The sequence below is a fragment of the Panthera tigris genome, chromosome A3 (assembly GCF_018350195.1).
Source record: "Panthera tigris isolate Pti1 chromosome A3, P.tigris_Pti1_mat1.1, whole genome shotgun sequence".
In the NCBI taxonomy this organism is placed as follows: Eukaryota; Metazoa; Chordata; class Mammalia; order Carnivora; family Felidae; genus Panthera; species Panthera tigris.
In genome coordinates this window covers 111358930-111384889 of record NC_056662.1, presented here as the reverse complement: position 1 = coordinate 111384889, position 25960 = coordinate 111358930, and the positions used below count along the sequence as shown (strand labels likewise).

The following is a 25960-nucleotide window of genomic DNA, read 5'->3' as shown; positions in this document are numbered from 1 at the left end:
TGGGTATAGATAATATAATACAAATTATGTTCAGTCCACGGTTATTCACGGAGGGATATACAAGTCAACCTAAGACCTTCTCCAGTTCTGAGGTTTGGTTCAAGCTCCCCGAACAAGTATGCCAAGAAGTTGTGTGTAAGAACTCTTGTGGTTACTGTTTCCCCAGGTTCACAAAGAGATGATTGGTAATGTGTTTTCCTTTACATTTCAGCTCATTTGGGACTTTATAATGAGCTAAATATATAGTGCAATATTTAAAGGAGTTTTAGGAAATGACCCTCATTATTAAATGTATCATGCATATAGAAAACTAAATATATATATATATATATATATATATATATATATATATGCAAAAAATGAGCTAGCATGATGAAAAGAAATACTGATGTGTTCTTTGGAAGGATAAAGGAATTTCTTTCTAGAGAGAGCTGACATGCGAAAGAAATTAACTATCCTAAAAATTTTGTCAAAATAGGTCTTTAAATTTCAGTGTTTATTAAAATAAGAAAATGCCAATAATAAAGACTATGATTCTGAATTTACTACTAAAATGAATGTTTTTGTTGTAAAAAATATCACAAACATTTGCAATATTGTGACTATTATCAGAGATATAACAGAATCACTGTGTTGGCATTTGGAGTATGTAACTTCTAAATGCCCTTTCTTTTTGTAAAACGATTTGTTCACACATTAATTTGGATGATTACATTAAACTGTATAATTGCTATTATACTCTCAAATCAGTTCTAATTATTCCAGTAGTGATTATTAGTAGAAAATTTTCCTTTGTTTACTATACCCTCTACCACTCCCAAAACAACTTCTAAAACAAATACGAGCCATCCTAAAACATAATGAGGCATTATTCTCAAAGTCTCTTACATCTAGTTCCACTTGTATGACTTCGCCAAAACAAATCTCTGAGAAGACTCACTAATGAGACAATTTAATGGATTCTTTTTAACCCCCATACTTCGTGTCCTTTCTGCAGCATATGAGACATTTGAGGCAGTGGAGTAAGAAAACCCTGTGTCTGGATGTCTTTTCTCTTAGCTTCTGTGCTGTTGTGTTCCCTTCTGTCTACTTCATGACTCTCCTTTCTCACCCACCCTTTCCGTAAACATGTACTAGAATTTGTCATCAGTATTTCCTTTGTCTATAGTTGCTCACCTGGATATCACATCTTTCCCACAGTTATGAGTCAAAATTTGTTTTATTCATGTCTCAGCATTATTTTAAATCTTAAAAAAATATTTCCTCATAACCCCACAAATCTACATGCTAAAAATTCAATTTAAAAAAAAATCATGCAGTTTTCTCACCCACGCACTTCTAAACCAACTTCTCTTCCTTGTCTGATGTTATCATCATCTACTACATGTCCCTGAGTCAAAGCTTGAGGTCACTGTTGATTTTGCCACTTAGCTCATGTGTAAGATTTAGTCACTTGCAAGTACTATTGATTTTATAAACTAATATAGTACATTTATTCGGCACCTACTCTATGAGAAATGGCTTTTAGCACTTTGCATATATGATGATTTAAATCCTCAAAACATGACAGTGAAGGAGTATCACTGTCCACATTATAAAAATTTGGAAATAAGGGTTCAGTGTGTATAAGTAACTTACCTAGTCAGAAACTAGACAGGACCTGGGGTTCAAACCCAGTTTTTTTTTTTTTTTTACAATAATATCTCGTGTTCATTCCACCAAACTCTATCACTTTTATTTCCTTAATGTCTCACATCCCTCTTCTCCCCAGTTCTCTTAAATCCACATCACATGACACTTCCTCTTGCCTGAACTCTGACTCTTACTTCTCATTACTTCTATTTTTCCTAAATGACATCTTTGTCATATGACTCTTCCATAAATTTTAACTATTCCCCCATTGTTTGCAAATTATGTACAGACCCCTTTGACAGGTTATTCAGTTAGAACTCTTTGCTTGTACTCAGCAGAAACTGATTCTGATTAAGTTAGGCAAAACAAAATGAAAAAAACAAAACTTCATAAACACACCACACACGCGCGTGCACACACACACACACACACGTACACACACACACACACACACACACGTACACACACAGGCAGTTTATTGGTAGGATACTGAGGAGCTCACTAAAGTAAAGGAGAGGCAGGGCCTTGGGAAGAATAAGAAAGTGGGCAGATTCCGATAGTGGGACTCATGAATCTTTGTGTGAAGGTGCTGTAATCAATGGACTCATCTTCATGTGCCTCCTTGATTAAGTCTCAAATTCCTTAGGGGCAGATGCATTGGCCCATATTGGGTTACATGTCTACCTGGTGGTAGGTGATAGAGGAGGAAGGGTAATAGTGATGATATTGATAATCCCAATTGTAGTAGATGGCAGGAAGAATGGGAGCACCCCTAAAGAAAAGTACTCTATTTCCTAAAGAAGGGAGCAGAGGCACTCACGGGTGTAAAGGACAAGTGTCCATATGCAAGGCCTGTAGGTGCTCCAATGGAACCACAGCCTTTTTCAGCATCATTACCAACTCCCTCTTCCAAGTTATGCAACCCTGAAATCCTCACCATTCTCCATACATGCTATTAGCCTTTTAGGCCCCTGTTTTCTGGAATATTTGCCTTTCCCATGCCTTTAACAAAAGACTTACTATCCTTCTAGGCTCTGTGCAACTGATACTTTGTCATGATTGTTTCAAGATCTTTACTGACAAGTCATTTCCACTTCTTTTTGTTTTTTCTAAGCATTTCCTTTTGCTTATCTTCAACAGCACTTTTCAAAGTCTGCTTTCTATATTTTTTAATGAAATGTAACTGCTTTGATGGCATGCATGTTTTACTCATCTCTGCAAACTCTCTAATGTTGAACATGAGTCCCTAATTGCAGTGATTAATAAATATAGGTATAGTTATTTTTCTATGCCATTTTTCTTATTGTCGATTCAAAGTACAGGATTTAATCTAATGAAATTATATCAATTATCTCCAAACTTATTGTAATATCCATGATGGGGAATTACACGTAACACTTCAAATTATTAACTTATACATAGTAGATAATGAAAGAATGTGTTGATGCAACCTTGATTTAATAAAGTTTAATAGCAATCTAACAGATTATTTAAAAGAAAAGGATAAAGTTACTGAAAGGGGGGAGGGAGAAAAACAGTCCAATAATCACTAGACATTTGTAAAAAATTAATTCTTAGAACACAGCTATGAGATGGGCATTGTTATTTTACACATGAGGAAACTGAGGCTTGGATGGGGTTAATTTCTTAACGGAGATAAAAGATACAGAAATTGTCACATATTAAAGACTGCTTTTTCCATTAATTGACAACTTTTTACATCTGAAATAATGAACATACATGGTTTTAAAAATATCAAGCCAATGGGCTTCCTCATAAAAATGAGCAGTAATTCTGCTCTAACCTTCATTATCTCAGAGGCAGCCACCTATAATCATTCCTTTTTGGACCTACTCTGGTGGTTAACTGCATTTTCTATGTAATATGCATATGCTACACTCTCTTGATGGATTGTAAGGAATATACAGGGATTCTTTTTCAAATAATTTTTTAAAAGGCTAAATTACAGGATATTATAAAAGAAGGATAAGATAAATCCATGTAGCAAATAACACAATAGAAAAAAACAAAAAACAATTCTTAGAAGAGGAAACACAGTTGTCCACTGAACACAGAAACTATTCTAATCACAACTAGTAATCTAAGAAATCAACATTAGCAAGATTCCATTTTCAACCTAATGGTTCAATCTAATGATTGGTAAAAGGCAAAACTTGTAATAGTGTGAGGATGCAGGGAACTAGAGCCAGGCAGTGTTGGAAGAAGTGTAAATAGCACAGCCATTTTGCAGGGCAATTTGGTAGCATCTACTAAAACAAACAGAACCTCTGCACATTCTGTAGCCAACATTCCACTGCACTGTATCCTGTGCACAAGCACCTTCACACGTGACCATGGAGAAGCGTATGAGGCTGTTTACTGCAGTGTTATGCTAGGGGATACTGGAAACAACTTCAATACCCATCTTGTACAAGTTGCCTGTTTATATCCTTTGCCATAATTTTAATTGGTTATCTGCATTATTTTATTGATTTACAGGAGCTCTGAATAAATTTTGGATAGTAACCCTTTGCTTCATAAATGTTGCAAATATTTTCACCTAAGTTCCCACTTGTTGTCTAACTTTTCCATGCTTTTTCTCCTTTCAAAATTTTATCTCAATTCTAGTTTAATTGATGAATTTTAGCATTTGCTTTATATATCATTTTTGGAATTGCCTTTTTTACCTCAAAGACTGTGATTTTTCTTACTACCTTCATGGCCTTAATTATTTCGTCCCCCTGGAATTCTTGTTTTCATGATCTCTTATTATGAAAGGAAAGGAGCTCTGTTTACAGTTCTCCCTTACCTCCCAATAATTTCCTGAAATCAAGTCTTAATTAATATATTTAAACCACAATTTCTTTGACAGATTTTGTTTGCTCTGGGTCTGCAAACTGCATTCCTTTCTTCTTGTAGTGAGAACAGAAAGTAGACTTCAATGGATTGTTCACTGTCAGCCTCTCCTGCTCCTGTGTCCTCTGTGCACTCTGAAGGCTCACTCAGTCCCAGAACTCCACTGGGCTTATTTTCTCTGCTGGCCTTCCACAGGTTCTAGGATACAGCCTATTCTGCTTTCTGTTTTTCTCCTACTATGTGGAAATTAATGTACTGTCTTACTGCTTTTTAATAGTGATTTACAACATCTACATTCCTTTAGTATCATTGTAATGTGCATTAAGAGAGGAGGGAAATAAATGCATATGTGTGACCTGCTATCTGAGAAAAAATTACCTCACACTGTTTAAAATTATATTGTATTATCTCTTTTGTTAAGTTTATTTGTTTTGAGAGAGAGAGAAAGAGAGGGCATGAGCAGGATTGGGGCAGAGAGAAGGAGAGAGAGAGAATCCCAGTGCAGAGCCCGATGTGGGCCCACAAACCAGGAGATCATGACCTGAGCCAAAATCAAGAGTCAGATGCTTAACTGACTGAGCACCCAGGCACCCCAATTACTGTATTATCTTTAAGGTCAAGTGAGTTTACCCTGTGTTCTTACTGGAAAAAAAAATTATAAAAGAAGAGATTTATTTATGCATTTAAATAAAATATGTTAAAACTTCACCTATTTGAGCTCTAATTGTTCCTTATTAACAAGATGTATTTTCCTCAATTTTATCATTATATATTTAATCAGGACTCTGCTAGACTTTTTTTCAAAACCTCTTGTCTCTAATTTCTGTTTCCTTAAAATTGACTCAAGCCATAGAGCTTCTAATGGTCAAAATCACATCAACAAAGAAAAATAAACTCAATATAAAGACTCATAGAAATTATTCAGGCTCTATTTTAGGAACTTGTCTTTTTCATCTTTTCAGATGCATTCCTGCTGTTCCCTCAGCCATCTGCTTCACATGCTTTCCTCTATACCCTTAATGGGGATGGTGATACCCTGCTGACAGCCAGAACTCTATCATTGTCATCATGTGGGACACTATTCCAATCTAAGGCATCTCAACTGCCAACTACTTTTCTATTGTCTTTCTCTACCAATTCTCATGATTGTGACCAAGGGCATGAGTGAAACCCTGATTAGCACAAGTAGACTGAAGAAGAACAGAGTCCTACACAAAATGCAGCTACCTAGCTTTCAACAGATTTCAAAGCAGTTTGCATTCATATACAACAACACAAACAAACATCACTGAATGATTCTTACAAAGCTCATCATATCATCTTACAAACTTCTACTTTCCCTTCAAAGAAGGGTACCAGGTCATTTGCTCTTTAGTTTACACATATAGGGATGGATATATATATATATATATATATATATATATATATACACACACACACACACACATACACACACACATATATGTATGTATGTATATATGTGTGTGTGTGTGTGTATATATATATATATATATATATATCACATATATATCATATATATGATATATATGTGATATATATATATATATGAGTTTGGAATGAAAGGAGAGGATGAGAGATTGCATCTAAAATGAGAAGCAGGAGAGCAGAAAGACCTAATTAATCCACATTGTTAGCTAGCGTGGAGCAGTCCCTGGTTCCAACTTCAGCATGGACATAGCAATAATAAAACAGAAAGAAGAGAGGGAATTTGTACTGGAGAAAACATAAGAATATAAGGAGAGTTTGCCTTCTCAAGTCAAGATGTGGATGAGGGACACCCACCCCAGAAATATCCCCTTCCTTTTTTTGTTTTTAAAATTTTCCAGTTTTTCTCCCTTGTTCCTCAGGAACTAAATCCCTTTGGTGCTTTCCTCATTTCTCCTGTTTCAGGGAAAAGTGAAATAAACATCTTCACCTTAGTGTTGGTAATTATTTTGCTTAAAGGAAGATACACTCTAACTTTAAAAGAAAGACATGTTTTGGTAAAATAGAGATCCCAGAAATAAGCACCCACATACATGGTCAAATGACATGGTGCTGAGACTATTCAATAGGGGAAAGACAGTATTTTCAACAAATGATATTGATAAAACTGGATATCAACACAGAAACAAATAAAATTTGGCACTTACTTTATTTATATTATGTATAAAAGTTACCTCAATATGGATCAAAGATCAAAATTTAAGAGCAAAAACTTGAACCCTTAGAAGAAAGAATAAGGGGAGAGCTTTATGGTATTGGACTTGGTAATAATTTCTTGGATATGACAGAAAAAAACACAGGCAGTAAAAGGAAAAGAAAAAAAAAATAGATAAATTGGACTTCATCAAAGTTAAAAGCTTTTTTTTTTTTTTTTGCATCAAAGGATACTATCTAGAAAGTGAAAAGGCAACTCACAGAATGGGAGGGAATATGTGCAAATTATATGCTGATAAGGGATTAATATCCAAAATGTAAGGAACTTGTACAACATAACGACAAAAAACAAACAACCCAATATAAAACATAGGTAAAGAAATAGGTGCTTCTCTAAAGAAGATATACAAAGTGCCAATAAGCAAGTAAAAAGGTGTTCAACATCACTAATCATTATAAAATGCAAATTGAAGTTACAAGGAGATATTACTTCATGCCCATTAGGATGGCTATTATGGAAAAAAATGTATTGGTGAGGATATGGACAAATTTGATCCTTTGTGTGTTGGTGGTGGGAATGAAAATGGTGAAGCTGCTTTGAGAACCATTGTGACAATTGCTAAAAAAATTAAACATGGAATTACGATATGTTCCGCGATTCCACTTGTGAATGTTACTCAAAAGAAGCAAAAGCAGGGACTCAGATATTTGTGCACCCATGTTCACAGCAGCAGTGTACACAATAGTCAAAAGGTAAGTGTAACCCAGGTGTGCACTGATGACTGAACTGATTGTTGCATAACAATATGGATGTGCTTAATACCACTGAATATACTTTATGTTATATATACTTTGCTACATAAAAAAAAAAGTATATATGAAAAAAAACCCACATAGTTTTGAAATGGCACATAAATTCATTTTAACCTAGATAATGGGAAGACAACAATTCTTAGTTCACCAAAGGCAATTTAGTAATGAGTTACAAGGAAGGGCAATTGGGGCCTTCGCATACAATCATTCAAATACACTTATGTATACCTGTCACATTCCAGGGACAGTGTTACGGCAAATCAGATAATGTCCCTGCTCTGACATGTAATTCAGGAGGACAGAGAAAATTAATCAAATAGTGACAAAAAATCAATTTATAAATATGTAAAATGTAAATGTATTTGTATTGAACAAGCATTAAAATCTTTATTTTTCCCCAAAAATTTCCTTTTAAAACCACTTTCTTGATATTCTTCCTTAATGCTGGTTGTAATCTCTGGCAGGATTCAGAGGATTTTTTTTTTAGTCAATTACATGAATAAACATATAGCCTTTGTGTAGGTAATAAAAACTTGAGTCTAGGTTATCAAAAGCTTTTTTTTTAAATCATACCATTTAAATATTCTCTCCCCTAACTCATGCCTTATTATCCTTAAAGGACTACAGGGAGTAATAGAGATATTATAGATTTCTTCTCTCCTCCTTGCTTTGCCTCCTCTCCAATTAGGCAACTCCAATTTGGGAACTTGTAGAGTTGGTAGGTCAGTAAAAGAAGATAAATAGAGAAGCAAATCCTCATTAGGCCGGCATAAATCTCTACTCTTTCCCAAATTCTCCCTTCCACCAAGCTTTTGCATCCAGTGACACTTCAAAGTACTTTCTGCTGAGGTCACCTCTTCCTCTGTCTTTTGCAATAGTGCAAACTAATAGCACTGCAGCCTTCTCTTGTTTGTGTGTGTGTGTGTGTGTGTGTGTGTGTGTGTGTGTATGTGTTTCTCATTCTCTCTCTTTCCTCAGGTCAAGGTATAGCATCTCAAGAACCCAATTACACTTCATGTTGTTGAAAACCACAGCACATGGACAACTTTTTCCAAATAATCAAATAATGAACTGAAAATAATCTCCAAACTGACTTTTTATGTTATATCTTATAGGCAGATGATGTTCTAATGTTGGCAGAGATAGCTTTGTAATGCCTTTCTTGAGAGTTTTATATAAGTAGGTTTATTAGTCTGCCAGGGCTGCTATAAAAAAAGACCACCTAAGTGGTCTTAACAACAGAAATTTATTTCTCAAATTTCTGGGGGCTGTTAAGTCCAAGGTCAAGGTGTTGATTAATTTGGACAGCTGACTTCTGACCTTGTTCTTACATAATGGAAAGAGAAGGAGAGAGAGAGGGAGGGAGGAGGAGGGAAAGAGAGAGAGAGAGCAAGCGAGTGAGCTTGGTGTCTGGGCCCCATCCTTATGATCTCATTTAATCTTTCACTTACTCATTGGCCCTATCTCCAAATACAGGCACAATGGGAGTTAGGGCTTCAATATATTATTTTTGCAGGGAACACAAATACTTGGCTCATAACAGTACATAACCTTATATTCCCATTTACCTGGGGTAGTCTAATTTCACATCTATGGTCAAAGCTTAGTTTTTAATAGCATTCCAGTTTATTCACAAAATTGTGCCAGTTTAGATGATAAATAAGAAAGCCATCTCTTGTGTAAATATTCTAGCACTTTATTTTATTCAATCATGAGAATAAAGGAAGTCCTGCCATTTGGGACAACATGGATGGATCTTAAGGACATTATGCCAAGTGAAAAAAAGTCAAAGACAAACACTTTATGTTTTCACTTATTTGTGGAATATAAAAAAGTCCTAACTCCTAGAAATAGAGATTACAGTGTTGGTTGCCACAAACTAGGGGTTAGGGAAATTAGGGAGATATTAATCAAAAGATACAGACTTGGGGCGCCTAGGTGGCTCAGTAGATTAAGCATCTGACTTTAGCTCAGGTCATGATCTCACCGTTGTGAGTTTGAACCCTACCTGGAGCCTTCTTTGATTCTGTGTCTCCCTCTCTGCACCAACCCCCCCCCCCGTCCCCCGCCCACTCACGTACTCATTCGCTCTCTTGTGCGCTGTCTCAAAAATAAACTTTTTTTTTTAAAGTACAGACTTTCAGTTATAAGATGAATAAGGTAAAAGTATCTAGTGTACATCATGGTGTCTATAATTAGCAATACTGCATTATAAAATTGAAAGTTGCTAAGAGAGTAGATTTAAATGTTATCACAATACACACAAAAAAGGTAATTATGTGAGGGGATGGAGGTATTAACTAATCTTAGTCTGGTAGTATTTTAAAATATATATGTGTATCAATTCATCTCATTGTACACCAAAATGTACATGTTATACGTCAATACTATCTCAATAAACCTGGAAAAAATTACTTAAAGACGAGTCTGCCCTAATACTGCAATGATTCCCCCCATTATAGCCTTAGAAGAATTTCAGCACCTTGGACAGTTGCAGGATAAATTCCCATCCTATTTTCTAACCAAAAGTGCTGAGAAACTGAGGGTTATATTGAGAGAAACAATTAACTCAATTTATCCAATTTCATGGAATCATTTGATTTTTCTAGATTGTCAAATTGTCTACTATATTTAATAAAATACATTGATTATAAAATTTTACATTTTTTGTTAAAATATTTTAAACATGCTATTTCACAAACAAAAAGATAATGCTAAAAGTACACTGTTCAGATAACCATTATCATAGGTGAATAAACAAATAAGGCTACTAAGCTATTTCTCTGGTACCACTAATAACCTAGTAGCCATGTCTCCAGATTATAGGCCCAGTGATTTGGAGAAAGCAGCCTTTTAAGTTCCTAGTTGTAAACTGATGGTTATTTTCACATATGTGGGAATTTCTTATTTCAGGTTAATTTTAGGGTCTCAGAGCATGGTGGAGAGAATATTGGCTTTGAGATTTAGGAGGCATAGGTTTTAGGTTTAGGTATAGGATTGGAGTAGTATTTTAATTCTCTGGCTCTTAGTCTCTTTGAGACTGTACAACTAGATAACCTGAGAGGTATAACTAGGTGATCTCAAAGTTCCAATAAATGTGTAATTCATCATAAAGAAGTCACATGTGCCTATCAGGACTTTCTTGTCACTATGATGTTCATCATCTTCTCTAAAAGCAGGGCAAGATACTCTGTAAACTAAAGGCTTTTCTCAGTTCTTGCAATCATAGCAGCCAATCCTTGTGGGAGGCAGTGGTGAGCTATGGATTCATTTCCCCTGTGACAAGAACATTATCATAAAAAGCTTTCTTGCAGCTTGGCATGCCTGTTATAAGCAGTGGCAAGCATTTTAACCATGCTACTACTAGAGGTTTTCATTACCTTAAGTGACATCTTACATCACTAGTGCCAGCATAGCTTGTCACCAAGTACCACAGAACCATATCTGCCTCCCCCTAGATCTATCCTACTAGCACAGGCAATTTTGCTTTGTGATGAGGCTTATTGTAGGCTGCAGAAAACCACAGTGTCTTACTCCATGGTTACACAAATAACCTCCTCAATCAAAGCAGACAGATTCAGGTAGCAGCATTCACTGCCTCCTGATAGAGCGAAAGTTTTCAATCTGATGAGCTGGGAATGTTCGAGTAGCATTATAAAAAAAACAGATGTGCTGAAAGTGTCCATAAATGCCTTGCACATAGATTGATGCATTACCTCTTATAAATGCCCTTGTCCAAGTAAACATTATCAGGTCAAGGGAAAATAGTCATCATCTTTTAATAATCTTATTTTGAATTTATGTTACAAGTATCAAGGACAAAATAAATTACGGATCATAAGCAAAAGGAAGCTAAAAGATCATGTGTAGTGTGATGTCCTTAAACAGTTCTTGTACTTCAAGCAGAAAATTCTGGTTGTGACCCTCCATGTTCCTCTTCTTGTCTGTTTGGACATAAACAAGCTACCTAACCTCCATAGCCTGCTATTGCCAGATATGATATTGGGTTGAATATGCACTTTTCTAAGATGACTTCTGATCTGATAGCCCTTGATTTTAGTGCTCAGAATGAGATAGCACTTTTCTCAGAACTTCAATGCTTTCACCATACCACCCCAGCACTACTAGCTTTGAACTTCACTCTCTCTAAAACACTCCAGACCTTATAGGTCTTGGCAAACTAAGACACATGCATTTAAAATATCTTCCCATGATGTATAAGAATAAAATGTATGGGCAAAGAATTTGGATTTCTACTAGCAGAGTTTAGGCAAACACAGAAATAAAAATATTTTTGTGTGTTTTAGCTCATATTACTATAGCCCCCCATTTTATATAATAGAGGTACCTACAAGTTGAGAATTGTATCCTTTCTTCATTTAATTGTCCTATCACTTTATGCTCTTTTATAATGTAACTGGATACTGGCAATCATCATACTTATTATATAAATTTATATTTAGTAACATGAAAAGAATTTGTGGTCTGTCAATGTTAAAAAGCATTACAAAAAGAATTTAGTAATTTTGTAAACTGACGTTTATTTTCATATATGTGGGAATTTCTTATTTCAGGTTAATTTTAGGGTCTCAGAGCATGGTGGAGAGAATATTGGCTTTGAGTAACCCCATTATACTTACTTATATTTTCATATATATAATAAATAACTGTATATGCATACATAACTGTTTGGAAAAGTATTCTGTGATTCTATGTTATAGGATCATAACTGCTTTTTCACTTTTCACTATAATTTGAACTTATTATAATGTACATGCATTACTTTCATAAAAATAAAACCACAATGATACAGAAAAAGAAATCTTTAAAATCAAAGTCCAAATTGATTCCAAATATGCTTTTCCTAAACCTTAGTAATTATTATAGCCAGACTTATAAATATGTATACAGATTGTAATTATTCTTTCTTATATTTGTGGCACAATCATTTTTCATTTTAGGCAAGAATATTTTATACACAAATTGAGGTGTATGTGTATAAATAATGTTTTCATTTTAAAATTCAACCAAACTAAATAGTTTAATTTTAGCATTTACCTGTGAACCTCTCATCTAGTTTGTTAACAAATACCCAATGCATGATTTTGAATGAATAACAGATTTTAAAATGATTTAATTGCAGTAGATAATTTGAAGATAAGGCACGTTTAACCGTCAGGAAACATGGAAAATTAAGTGTTAGCCCTTCTTTCATAGATGATGAAAATGAGATACAGCTTCAAGTTGCTAAAAGTCTCTGAGTGCCTACTGGTTTTTTCTCAATTTTTTTTTTTATTTTAAAGGACTTTAATGATGAGTCTAGGATTGAAGAGTGATCTTTGTTCACAGACTTAACCTACATGACTACTGCAAACAGTCTGAGATGTTTTTATTATATTTTATTAAATAAATTCATATTATAAAATATTTTCTATAAAATAAGTTTAGATACATATAATTTTTTTATGTAAAATAAATCCAGTAATCCTATCATGTGGAGAAAATCATCGATAGCATTTGGTTTACATCATTTATATTCTTTTAGCCTTTTGTGTGTTTGTGTATACAAACATTTTTTAAATCAAGAAATTATACTGTACTATCTGCCTTATAATGTATCTATTTTACTTATGGAAAACATATGAGCTTCCTTGAAACATGTTAAATATTTTCTTCTATTTAAACTGGTGATAATTTATTTCATGGATGTGCTTTTATTTATTAAAACTTCTATGAAATTTCCTCCAAATTTTGGAATGCTAATTTTTTTTTTTTAAATCTGTAATTGTGGTCTCTCAGGATGGTTTCTCAACTAATGCCTTTTCTAAATTACAGAATGCTTCTAGATACCATGTGTCTTCATTGGTTTAGGCTACTGTAACAAAATATCATAGAATGAGTGGATTATAAACAATAAACATTGGTTTCTCACAGTTCTGGAAGCTGGGAGACCTAGGATCAAGGCATTGGCAGATTCAGTGTTTGGTGAGTGCTTCCTCATCCACAGTCTTTTTGCTATCCTAACATGGTAGAAAAAAGAAAGGATCTCTCTGAAGCCTCTTTTATAATTGTACTATTCCTGTTTATGAAGGCTCTGTCTTCATGACCTAATCACCTCCCAAAGGCCCCATCTCCTAATACCATTACTTTAAGTGTTAGGATTTCAACATCAATTTTGAGAGGATACAAACATTTAAACCATAGCACCACATATTGAAAATTTTCTAAATCCAGAGAAAACAACAATAACCAAATAGTACAATGCTATCAATGATTGTGATAGCATTTTAACAGAGATGAAGGAAGTTATACCTGTAAGTGCTTTGCCATCATACAGCCATCTAGATTGGACTGTTGTCCACCTTGCTAAGCTGTAGTCTCATTGCTACTCAAAGATGCTTCAGCCAAAATGGCAAATTCAGCTTTTCTACATTTGGGCATTTTCCTCATGCAGCATTCTCAGATTGGAAGTTTCTGTTGAACATCTTCAAAAGCTGAAATGCTTCTCATTCTTGAAGTCCAAAATTTTATGAAATTTTAAAATTATCTCTAATTCCCTGAGATAATTTTTATATTTATCTAATTTATATGTATCTTTCACGAGTTTTACACAATTAAAATATTACTAAAGGGCTTCTAACCGAGTAACAGATTTATATGAGTATATCCATAACTTTTGATTTAAAATTTCTGAATCCAGAAAGTTGCTTGTCAATAAACAGACTTCCTAAAAATACCTTCTGATAGCCTTATATTCTTTTTTTTAAATGTTTATTTTTGAGAGAGAGAGAGACAGAGCATGAATGGGGGAGGGGCAGAGAGAGGGGGAAACACAGAATCTGAATCAGGCTCCAGGCCCAGATGCAGGACTCGAATCCATGAACTGTGAGATCATGACCGAAGCCCAAGTTGCATACTTAACCAACTGAGCCACGCAGACATCCCAAACATTATATTCTGTGAAACAGTTTCTAACTTTAAAGATTTAATTCATATGCAAGGATATTTAAGTTTGGGCACTATATTTTCACTACTAAAAATAAGATTATCTTCATTGTTGAAGAAGGCAGGTGAGGCAAAGCTTTATCATTTCCCCCTTGGTTTCATGCAGGTCACAATCCCTTTACTGGTAATACTTTTTTGGATGGAAGGAGCACAGACTCCAAACAAGTCTGAAATCAATGGTATGTGCCCCTATACAAGATTGTGCTGTAAGTCTCCATCCTGGTACTCTAATCTGCTGTATAATCTTAATTCATTCTCTAAAATAACCATCCTGCATTTGGAAAGACAACAGGATATTGACACTAAGCCACTGCACAGCTGTGGAGAGGATTAGGTATGAGAGTATTAGAAGATGTACCACACCTACAGAACATCTTCCCACCGACAGATTCAGCTATCATGAGGCAATCCATTGGAAAGGAAGAAGTGGGCAGAAAGAGGGAGCTAGTTGCAGCTGACTTTGACATGTGGTTAATTATTTACACTTTAAAATAGCTTAGAAGCCACTTTTTTTTTCTTTCCCTCTTACAAACCTTAACTAACGGAGTCAGGTGTTTGGGCAATGTGAATTGTCAGGTCTAACTGCCCATCTTGACCTCCTTGCTTCAGTAGCAGCACCTTTTTTAAGCCCAATGCGTGTGAGTTGAAAGAAAAATACCTTAAATGGGCTACGTTCCCAAAGCAAAGCTGGGAATGGAAGCAATTATCCAGACCATTTAGGGAAAGAGAGGTAAAGGTTTCTGGACATATCAGCCAAATAGAAAATTAACGCATGAAAAATGGAAAGCACCAATTCTCATCACAATTCAGCTCTTGCTTTGCAGAAGGTTTGTACAAATGATGTCCCTGAGTATAAATGGTGAAGAGCTAGAAGGTACCTAAATGCCACTCGTTTATCCTGCTTGATTCAAACCTACCAGCCTCAAACTTTTTGCCCCAGTCAACTCTCAACCTCTGCTTTGCCTCTAAGAATGCCAAGAGCCACAAAACTCTCAACTACTATCTAGTGCAGTGTTTCAGAAATCTATTCTTGTAGAAAATCAGCAGGTGGTTTGTGTTCCTTTCTGTCGTTCCTCCAGGTTCCTCTCCCTTTGTCTCCTTTCTCACCCATTTCTAAGCACCCAGTGGTACTTGCCCTTCCCTAGCCTCCCAAGACTTGGTTTTGCCTGCATGTCTAGGTCTGTGAATTATGGTATATACTTGGTTTGTCATGACACACAATTCACTGTCACATTAAAAAAAAAAAGGAAGGATGTTTATCTTGTAGCTTGCATTAAATGTGATGTTAATACATTAATGGGTTAAGTCATTATCTACAGTTTTGCTCTTTACATTTTAATTGGGATTAAGCTGCAACTGGGACTGGTATCTTCTAAAACCACTGGAGTTACAATACCATGGTAATTTCAGGCACTGTGGATGGATAATGAGGGACAATTGTGGAGCAGGTGGACCTCTTATTGCCTATAAAACACACCTCCTGTGATGCCATGCATAAAGTTGGATGGCTGTTAAATTCAGCCAGTGTTTTATGTTTTCCTATTTTACTCTGGGTTGAAATACACTGTCATTATTATGTCAGCCACCTTCTTTATACCGCCCTTACCTCTCCTGCCTTTATTAATCACTTCAATGTTGCTCCTGTAAAAGTCTAGAAGAGTATTCCTTTTTGCTCCCGCTACATTTAAATTTCCAAACTTTTTATCCCTTCTTATGCCTGCCCAAAAAAAAAGTGTGATCAGAGAAAGTCTTTTCAATTCTCCTGCTCATAGGGAATAGGAAATAGAAAATGGCACCACCAATGGCCATCTGGTGGCCCTACCCTAGTGACACTGACTTGTTTTAACAAATGTCATGAGAGCAGATTTAGAAGAAAAAGAACTTGAGGTTTCCTTTAAAATAGATCTAGGTTTGTTTTAGTTCTGTCCTTTACTAATCATGAGAACTTGTATCAGGATGCCTGATCTGTACAGACTTTTATTTCATCTCTAATGTGGAAGCAATATTATTTATCTCAAAATGTTACTGCTGGGATTTAACATATGTATACGAAATGCCTAAGACTGCAAAATATGCTACAGTTCAGTGAATGGTAGCTTAGTGGTAGTATTGGTAGAGCACTGTTGCAGGAGTTAAAGAGATGAATTTGGTACACGGGCTTTCTCTCTAGTGGCTAGTGGTGAGTTAACTTGAATATCATGTCCAATCTGAAGTTATAGACTGAATTGTTATCCTCCAAATTCATATGTTTGAAGCCCTAACTCCCAATGTAACTGTATTTGAAAACAGGGCTTGTAAGGAAGTAATTAAGGTTAAATGAGGTCATAAGGGTGGGACCTTAATCCAATAGGACTGATGTCCTTATAAGAAGAGGAGGCACCAGGAGTGTGTACACACAGAGGAAAGGCCGTGCGAGGACACAGGGAGAAGACAGCTTTCTGGGAGGGGCCTCAAGAGAAACCAACCCACCGGCTCCTTGATCTTGAACTTCCAGCCCCCAAAACTGTGAGAAAACCAATTCCTGTTGTTTAAGTAACCCAGGCTGTGGTATTTTGTTAAGGCAGCCCCTGCTGACTACTATGCCTGACATCAGTTAGCTGCTTTGGGAGTTCAGATAAGAGAGAGAGGTTTTCTGTTTGTTTCTCAATGAAGAAAGCAGAGAAGTCTACATGGAGGGAAGCCTTGGAGGACAGGGGGGTTGTTGAACAAAGGGAGACAGGGACACAGGCAAATACAGTGAAGAGTCTGCAAGCCCAGTTGGGGGAGATTGGAAACCTAGGGGCAGAACACAGGGACAGCAATGTAGCTCGGGGATTCCCTCAGACAGAATATTATTTCTTCACTCTGGAAGTTAAGCATATAGAAAATACATATGACTATATATACATAAATATGACTTTTTTGGCATTTAAATAATCATAATGTATACCTTGATAGCAAATTACCTCTTTTCCAGAAAGGTCTGAAGCTATTGTTTTGCACAGTAACATGATCCATGACATCCACCAAGTTAGTCTTCTATACATAAAGGGCATGTTTTGAATAAGAGAATTAGGTATCTTTTGAAAACACCTTCTATTCCAACCAAGGAAATAACAGAACCCATGCTGTTCTGATACATAAAAGTTTTTGACTACAACAGTTTGGATTGAATTCCGGGCTCCTCAGTTTATAAGCTGTTTGCCTTTGACGAGATCCTTAATTGTTGTAAACCTCAGTTTCCTCGGCAATAAGCTTAATAGTTACTCCTACTTCCTACTTCAGGGGCTAAGTTATGAGAATGTAAAAGAGGTGTGCAGTTAGTACAAGCAATAGTAACCCCTGTTTTAAATATTACGCTCTAAAAAGAGGTTAGGGAGGGAGAGAGCCAAGGCATGGGAGACTCTTAAAAACTGAGAACAAACTGAGGGTTGATGGAGGGTGGGTGGGTGATGGGTATTGAGGAGGGCACATTTTGGGATGAGCACTGGGTGTTGTATGGAAACCAATTTGACAATAAATTTCACATTAAAACAAAAATAAATGAATATTATGCTCTAGTACTTATCAGGAAACAAGATTGTAGCAGCCATCGAAGAAAAGGCGTGGTGGTGTGATGTGATAGAAACCACTTGCTCACCTCCCACTTCTATCTCATACTGCATTCACGTTAATTTCTTTGTTCCTGGAATAAACATTAGACACTTACCCTCTGGGCAAAAGCAGTGATGGTTCTAGGAGCATTTGGGGAAAATAGAAATACTTATTATGTACTAAGTTGTTGGCAGTCTTTACAAACAGATCTTGTTCTTCCTCAGCCAGCTAAAAGAGGACTCTAAGGTAAAATATACTTTGATGAGGTTTAGGATGAAGAGATACATTTGTCATGCACTCAGGAGAGCAGATCCAGGTGAAAGGGTTTGGAGAGGAGTGTTGGGCAGCCCTGGGCAGCTATCAGTCCCAGGAAGATGGGATAATCAACAAGAGAGAGGATGCAGATTTTGGTGGCTCATGCATCCTGTAAACAAAATATACCTATTTTGTTTTATTAAAGTTTGTAACAGGCTCTTTATGGTGTAGTATATCACATCTGCCCCCACCTGTCATCATTTCTGGGAAAACCAGACCAAACCTCCCTATAACTTTGCATATAGAGTTCTACAGGTTCATGCGTTACCTGTCATCAGTTCTAGAAGAGGAAATACCTTGATTAAGACTTTAATCTCTTAAAAAATATTGCTAATGTTCTTTATGTTTTCAAATACCAATGAAGGGCTGGAATTTTCCATCAATTTATTTGGGGGGGCATATGTATTACATATCGTGCGCGAACATGTTTTGAGAACTTCACAGATATTAACTGATTTAATCCTTATCACAACTCTGTAATGTAGAAACTATTATTTATATCTCTCAAAGAAGCTGAGACACAGTTAAGTATATGTAAGTCCACAAAGCAGATACATGATGGAGAATGGCAAGGAAACTTGCTATCTTAATTATTATCTTAATCATTAAAACCTCTATCAGCAAATACTACCAGATATAATAATAAAATGCTTGGCCTTCCTCTCCACTTTTTTTTTTTTAAATCTATTTGGATCCCAGTGACAAAGTTCATGGCATCATGTTAGTAAAATACAGTATTTTCAGGTTAGCTATTCTGTTTTGGTCCTAGACACTACTTTGGTTACACTAATATAGCACAATAAAGAGAAGCTGGTGCTAATATTAATCCAGAACTGATGTTATTTGTAAATGGATAATCTGAATATCTCAAACAGTTGCATTTCCTAAGCTCCTCAATCTGTCATAGTTTTTCTACAAACAAAATATAAATAGGGGTAAAATTTATTGCCAAAAATCCCAAGAATGTAATATTTTTTTAAAGAACCCCAAACTTTTTCTTTTTCTAGAAGAAGTGGAATGTTTTTTTCTAAAAAAAAAAAAGAGAAATGTTTATGATATGAAAGGATGTACTCCAGATACACATACTCATACAAAAATACATACGCTAATATATTTATAATAAACATAGACTCTATAGATATATCTATACTCTTATTTTTAAAAGTTATTTTGTATTATCTCTCTAAAAAGCATACATGGCCTAAAAACTCAAGTCGGTGATCTAAGGTTGTGATGGTGGTCTTCTTCATCCAAAAGGTGCTATTGCTTGCTTTCTCTGTAAAGTACCTTGCTATGTTTCATTGATCTGGGATGAGCTTTGATTACATGTCAGTCACATGGGCTTTTTCTCTGTTAATGCTATTTCTTAGTCTTTTCTAGATTTTGTAAAAAACTACCACAGATTGGGTGGTTTATAAACAACAGAAATTTATTTTTACAATTCTGGAGGCTGGACGTCCAAGATCAAGGCACCACCATCTTTGTGTTCTGGTGAGAATCTATTCTCCAGTTTGTAGCATGTGCCTTCTTGCTGTATCCTCACATAGTGGAAGGGGTGAGGGAGGTTTCTGGGGTCTGTTTCAAAAAGGCACTCATTCCATTCATGTGGGCTACACCCTCATGACCAAAGCACTTCCCAAAGACCCCACCCTCCTAATACCATCACACTGGGCATTAGGGTTTCAATATATAAACTTTGCAGGGACACAGACCTTCAGAATGTAGCATCTGATAACAGATTTCTTCATGAAAATGTGGAGATGGGAGAGAGAAAGGCTGTCAGAGGCCTTGGTTTAAAAACCTCTCTCATTGATGCCTTGGATTCCTTCACATTCTATTTCTATATCCTTATTAGCATAGATAGTAGAGCATTGTAGGTAAGAATACAGCACTGGACCCAGCTGGCCTAGATCTGAGAGAAGTCCTTGGGCCAACTTGGCCAAGTGATCCAACTTTCAGTGCTTCAGTGTTTTTATCTGCAACATGTAAATAATATTAATAGTTAATAATAATTTATAATATATATCATATATTAATATGTAATATATATAATTTTATTATTATTCCTGCCTCAATAGTGGTTGAGAATCATATGAATACATATTTTTATATATGTATATAAATTATATATGTGTGTGATACATATTATATACGCTTACAGTAAAATATATATGTACATGTGTACATTTGTATATATACTCTTTAAGATATATACATATATCTTAAAGAATGTCTTGCACATATACATGTAAGTACTAAGGAAGTGTCTGCTATTATTATTAGTTCACTATCCCTCACTGTCAATGAGCTCATGATACAAATAGAGAGAGATAGGGAACATATTGCATAGTGATGTATAGATTCTGAAATAAAATTGCCTTGGGCAATTTATTTAACCTTTACAAGACTTTTGTACCTCACCTGTGAAACTGAGAAAATACTATTTTCAAGGCCATGACAAAGATTAAGTGATCTAATACTTATAAATTATCTGACATAATACTTGGCATATACCAAGAGCTCAATAACTATGTTTATTTTATCATTATTAATATTATTAAACCAATTTCAGTAAGTATTTGACCTGTTATTAGTAGTGTTAGTCTTTTTTTTTAATGTTTATTTTTGAGAGAGAGACAGAGACAGAGAGCGAGTGGGGGAGGGTCAGGGAGAGAGGGAGACACAGAATCTGAAGCAGGCTCCTGGCTCTAAGCTGTCTGCACAGAGCTGGGATGTGGGGCTCAAACCCATAAACCACAAGATCATGACCTGAGCCTAAGTCAGATGCTTAACCCACTGAGCCACCCAGGCACCCCAGTATTAGTCTTAGTTGTAGTATTAAATCAAACACACATGGAACTTTTTCTGATACAGGGTATATGTGCCTATATTGCATATTGTGTGTGGCTTAAAGCTGCCATTGCAGTTTGAAGCATGGCCACTAAACACCCTGATAATAAGAATTTAGACATTTCCCTACAAAATTCCTCTTTAATTATTTTCTGCAATGTTTTTGTTTTTCTTTGGAAATCCTAGGCTTCTGCCTTGCACTGTGCCTCTTCTGGACTTGGGCACACATTATTAGTACAATCAAGTTTCTGTGTAGTAACAGAAGATAGCAGTTCTCTAGAAGAGGACTTCAAATTAATTTCCAAGCAGCAAGGCTGCTACTGCACAGTCCATCATTGTCAGACACTCCATTCATCCTACGTGACCAGGAATAGCAACGAATGTTTCAAGCAGGAACACTGCCTGCCAAGTCCCATATCTTTAAAAATGGACTCTAAACAGACACCTCATAATGAGCCTGGCCTCATCTCTGATCTCATGAAATAATCTATTAGTCGGCCATCAGGTTGTTCATTAACTTTTTCCTTCCTCACACCTTTGTTGGATTTAATAAGAAATTTGCTTTCTTTAATTCCCTGTTAAAAATAAATCAGTTACATTTCTCGGAGTTGTTCTTTTAAAGGACTCTGATCTCATCTCTGTCAACTTTTGTCCAGTCCAGTGATCCAGTAGTGGAGTGATGCTAAACCTTCCTAACATACAGTAGGATACGTGACCCGTGTCTATACTTTGATTTCACACAGGAGGAATATGTTGCATGTGGCTCATTTTTCCAAACAGTAACACTTCAAAGACCATTTGGTCTGTAGCTTTTTATTGTTTTTTAATTGAAAAACACTGTATGAACTTGCCCAGAAAGAATGTGTGGTACTCATCTTCCACACTCAATGTGGTCTGATTCTTGCTATTTTATCATACAGTCTATCATTCCCCCTCACCATTTTGAATATATATATCATCTAAAAACTAGTTCACTAGAGCAGAACAGGGTGGGAGACTATTAAATTCACATTTCACTTAAAATTGAGCCCCACCTTCACTTTGCTCATTAACCTTCCAAAGCCTCAATTTTCACATCAGTAAAAAATAATATTACCTACCCCACAGAGTTGCTGTTAGGATATAGTAGACAATCCCTGTTAAGTACGTTGCAGAGTTCCACACATACGGGAGGGGCCCAGGACACATTTTCTATCAGGTTTGTTATTATTATCTTAGAAATGTGAAGTGAGATCCCTACACAAAGGATTATGATGGTTCTTCAGAGAATGAGAGCCAGAAAAGTAAACACAACATTGTTTCCCCAGGAAGTATGTTTAACATAGGGTTATAAGTTAATAAACACACACAGGCTTTTGAACTTGCTCCACAGACCCAGGATAGACTTTTAGGCCTGAGGTTGTGCTGACCATAGTGGGAATAATAAATATTGGGTATCCGTAGTGGGGAATCACAGTTGAAATTCATATACATCGATGCATTGACAAGAGTCAGGAGCATAAGAGAAGAGATTTATGGATGGCATGTGCTGATTGCTAGAAGGAAAAGAATGACCCCTGACTAACTGTGTTTAACTCAGAATATTCTACATAGTAAATGATCAACGGTCTGAGAAATAAACAATCTTAGCCTTTTCTTCAAAATGTCTAAATAATAGAGAGTATAGAATGCAAATATCTACATGGCCATATAAACAAATACCAAACACTAGATTAAGACATATCTGATGTGTATCATCAGATACGCAGTTATATTTAGCTGAATTGTAATGTATACCAGATGGCAAGCAGGCACCTCTAGGTTGATTTCAGGCAACAGACATGTTTTCCTAGGCCTGCATAGTGTTGGATGAGATTGTAGCCTAAACACTTTGGCTTATTTTTGAACACTGGAGAAAATAGGATATTTTATAAAATCAGTTATAAAGTCAGTTACTTATATAAGTGACTTATTAAAAATATATAAGAAAAATAAAGGGATAGTGCAAGGGAGAGCCCCATGGTAATGGAACAATTCTTCATCTTGCATGTGGTGGTGTTTACACAAATCTACACATATGATAAAATGGTATAAAATTTAAAAATTGTATAACAATTGTATACCCACACTCAAGTAAGAGGTTGTAAAACTGGTGAAAGCTGAATAAGCTCTGTGGATTATCCTGATGTTTTCCTGGTTTTGATAGTGTGCTAAAGTAATGCAAGTAGTATAATATAGTGTAATAGTGTATATACTATGTATACATAATATAGCATGTATATGATACTATGTATAGTAATATAATAGTACTATAGTAATAATACTATAGTGCTGCAAGTAGTACAGTATAGTGTACTTGGTATATCTACTATGTACCTACGGTATAGCATGTATATGATACTATGTACAGTAACATAATAGTACTATAGTAATAGTATTATAGTAATGCAAGTAGTACAGCATAGTGTACTATGTATATATACTATGTATATGTAATATACTATGTATAGCAATGCAATGGCACTAAATAGTGCTGTAGCAATGCAAGTAGCATAGTATATAACAAGATATGTATATATAGTATGCTGTGTATATGATACTATGTATAGTAATGCAATAGTACTATAGCAATGGTACTATAGCCATATAAATACTTTAGTATAGTATACAATACTATGTATAGTAATGCAAGAGGTTACTATTAGGGGAGGCTGGGTAAAGGGAGCACAAGACTTCCCTGTACATTTTTGCACCTTCCCTGGAGTGTATAATAATTTCTGAAATTCTAAATTTTATGGACATACATAAACATACATAAAGAGTATTTGACAAAAATCCCACAATGAGAAATTTTTACAAATACCCTGTCAGAGGAGGAGATTTTGTTTTTGTTTGTTTGCACCTGTTTCTGTAAGTGATAAATTAAGCAGATAAATATGAGGAAAGAGACTATTTGAACAACCTAATTAGTAAGCTTGGTTTAAAAGACACATATAGGGGCGCCTGGGTGGCGCAGTCGGTTAAGCGTCCGACTTCGGCCAGGTCACGATCTCGCGGTCCGTGAGTTCGAGGCCCGCGTCGGGCTCTGGGCTGATGGCTCAGAGCCTGGAGCCTGTTTCCGATTCTGTGTCTCCCTCTCTCTCTCTGCCCCTCCCCCGTTCATGCTCTGTCTCTCTCTGTCCCAAAAATAAATAAAAAAACGTTGGAAAAAAAAAATTAAAAAAAAAAAGACACATATAAACAATGGAATATTACTCAGCAATCAAAAGGAAAGAAATCTTGCCATTTTTCAACTATGTGGATGGAACTAGAGGGTATTATGCTAAATGAAGTGTTTCAGTCAGAGAAAGACAAATATCATATGACTTCACTCATATGAGGACTTTAAGACACAGAACAGATGAACACAAGGGAAAGGAAGCAACAATGACATAAAAACAGAGAGGGGGACAAAACGTAAGAGACTCTTAAATATGGAGAACAAAGAGAGGGTTACTGGAGGGGTTGTGGGGGGGGATGGGATCAATGAGTAAGGGGCATTAAGGAATCTACTCCTGAAATCATTGTTGCACCATATGCTAACTAACTTGAATGTAAATTAAGAAAATTAAATAAATAAATAAATAAACAAACAAACAAATAACACATATAAAATCTATATCTGGTAATTGAAGGGTACACCATATTTAAATATGCACATGGAACATTTGAGAAAACTTACTATGTATTAGACTATAAAGTCTCAACAAATGTCAAATAATTGATTGCCAAACAATTGGCAAGAGAATACACACACAATACCACTCCAGGTACATAGATTTGAAAATATGAACAACTATATATTAAAGATACATAATTATGTAATAAATACAGAAATGCAAGAAACTGGTAACAACCAAAATTGATATAATGAATGTTTCTGGGGGTCAGTGGATGAGGAGGGATAGGTGGATAAGAAGGGAAGCTTCGATACTCAGGCGGCTCCAAAACCATGTGTAATGTTCTATTTCTAAAACCAAAAAATGGATACACAAGTATTTACCTTAGTATTGCTTACTCCCTCTAGTATATCCACATTATTTCACAATTAATTTTAAAACAACAGCACACACAAGGCTTTAACTCTGTGATTCACCACAAAACCACTGTTCCCCACTTTGACAGTGAGTTGAATGAGAAAACATAGATTGTTGCTTTTCCCTAACATAATACTAAGGAGAGAATAAAATATTTATTTTTAAAAGCTAGTTTATATTTTAATAGCAACCCCAAGCACTCCCTTTACCTGATAGCACCCTGTAGGTATTTGAATTTATGGACACTAACGCTTGTACAGAGGAGACATTGCACAGACATTATTATTACTGTTCTTGCTAACACCAGACGGTATCCTGCATCTCGGCTTAGAAATTTGTCTCATGATTAAAAAAGGCCAATATAAATATGGAAGAATGAATAAAGAGATCTATAAAACAAAAGATCAGACATGCAGTTTATAATGGTTCTAAACTGCTTTGAATTCCTTTGTAAGGAGAGTAGAAATGAGGTTGCACAAAAATGTATAATTATTTTTGCTTTTAATTAACATCGCTTTACTCATAATTGTTATACTTCAAATCTATCCTCTCTGGCCTGGCAAATCAGAGTCAGTGTTGAATAAATTAAGAAAATACTAAAAGAAACCAGGTTTAAAGCAAGGAAAACCTTTGGTGAACTGATATTACCGTGCTTATTATAGAATGTGTTCCTTACAAAGGGGCTTCATCTCTTGTGTGAC

The 25960-nt window shown here is 35.6% G+C and overlaps 1 pseudogene; it reads left to right on the top strand.

The window, feature by feature from the left end:
• The first annotated feature begins 7188 nt into the window (after nucleotides 1-7188).
• Nucleotides 7189-25960, top strand: part of LOC122237118 — an 80675-nt pseudogene continuing 61903 nt past the window's right edge.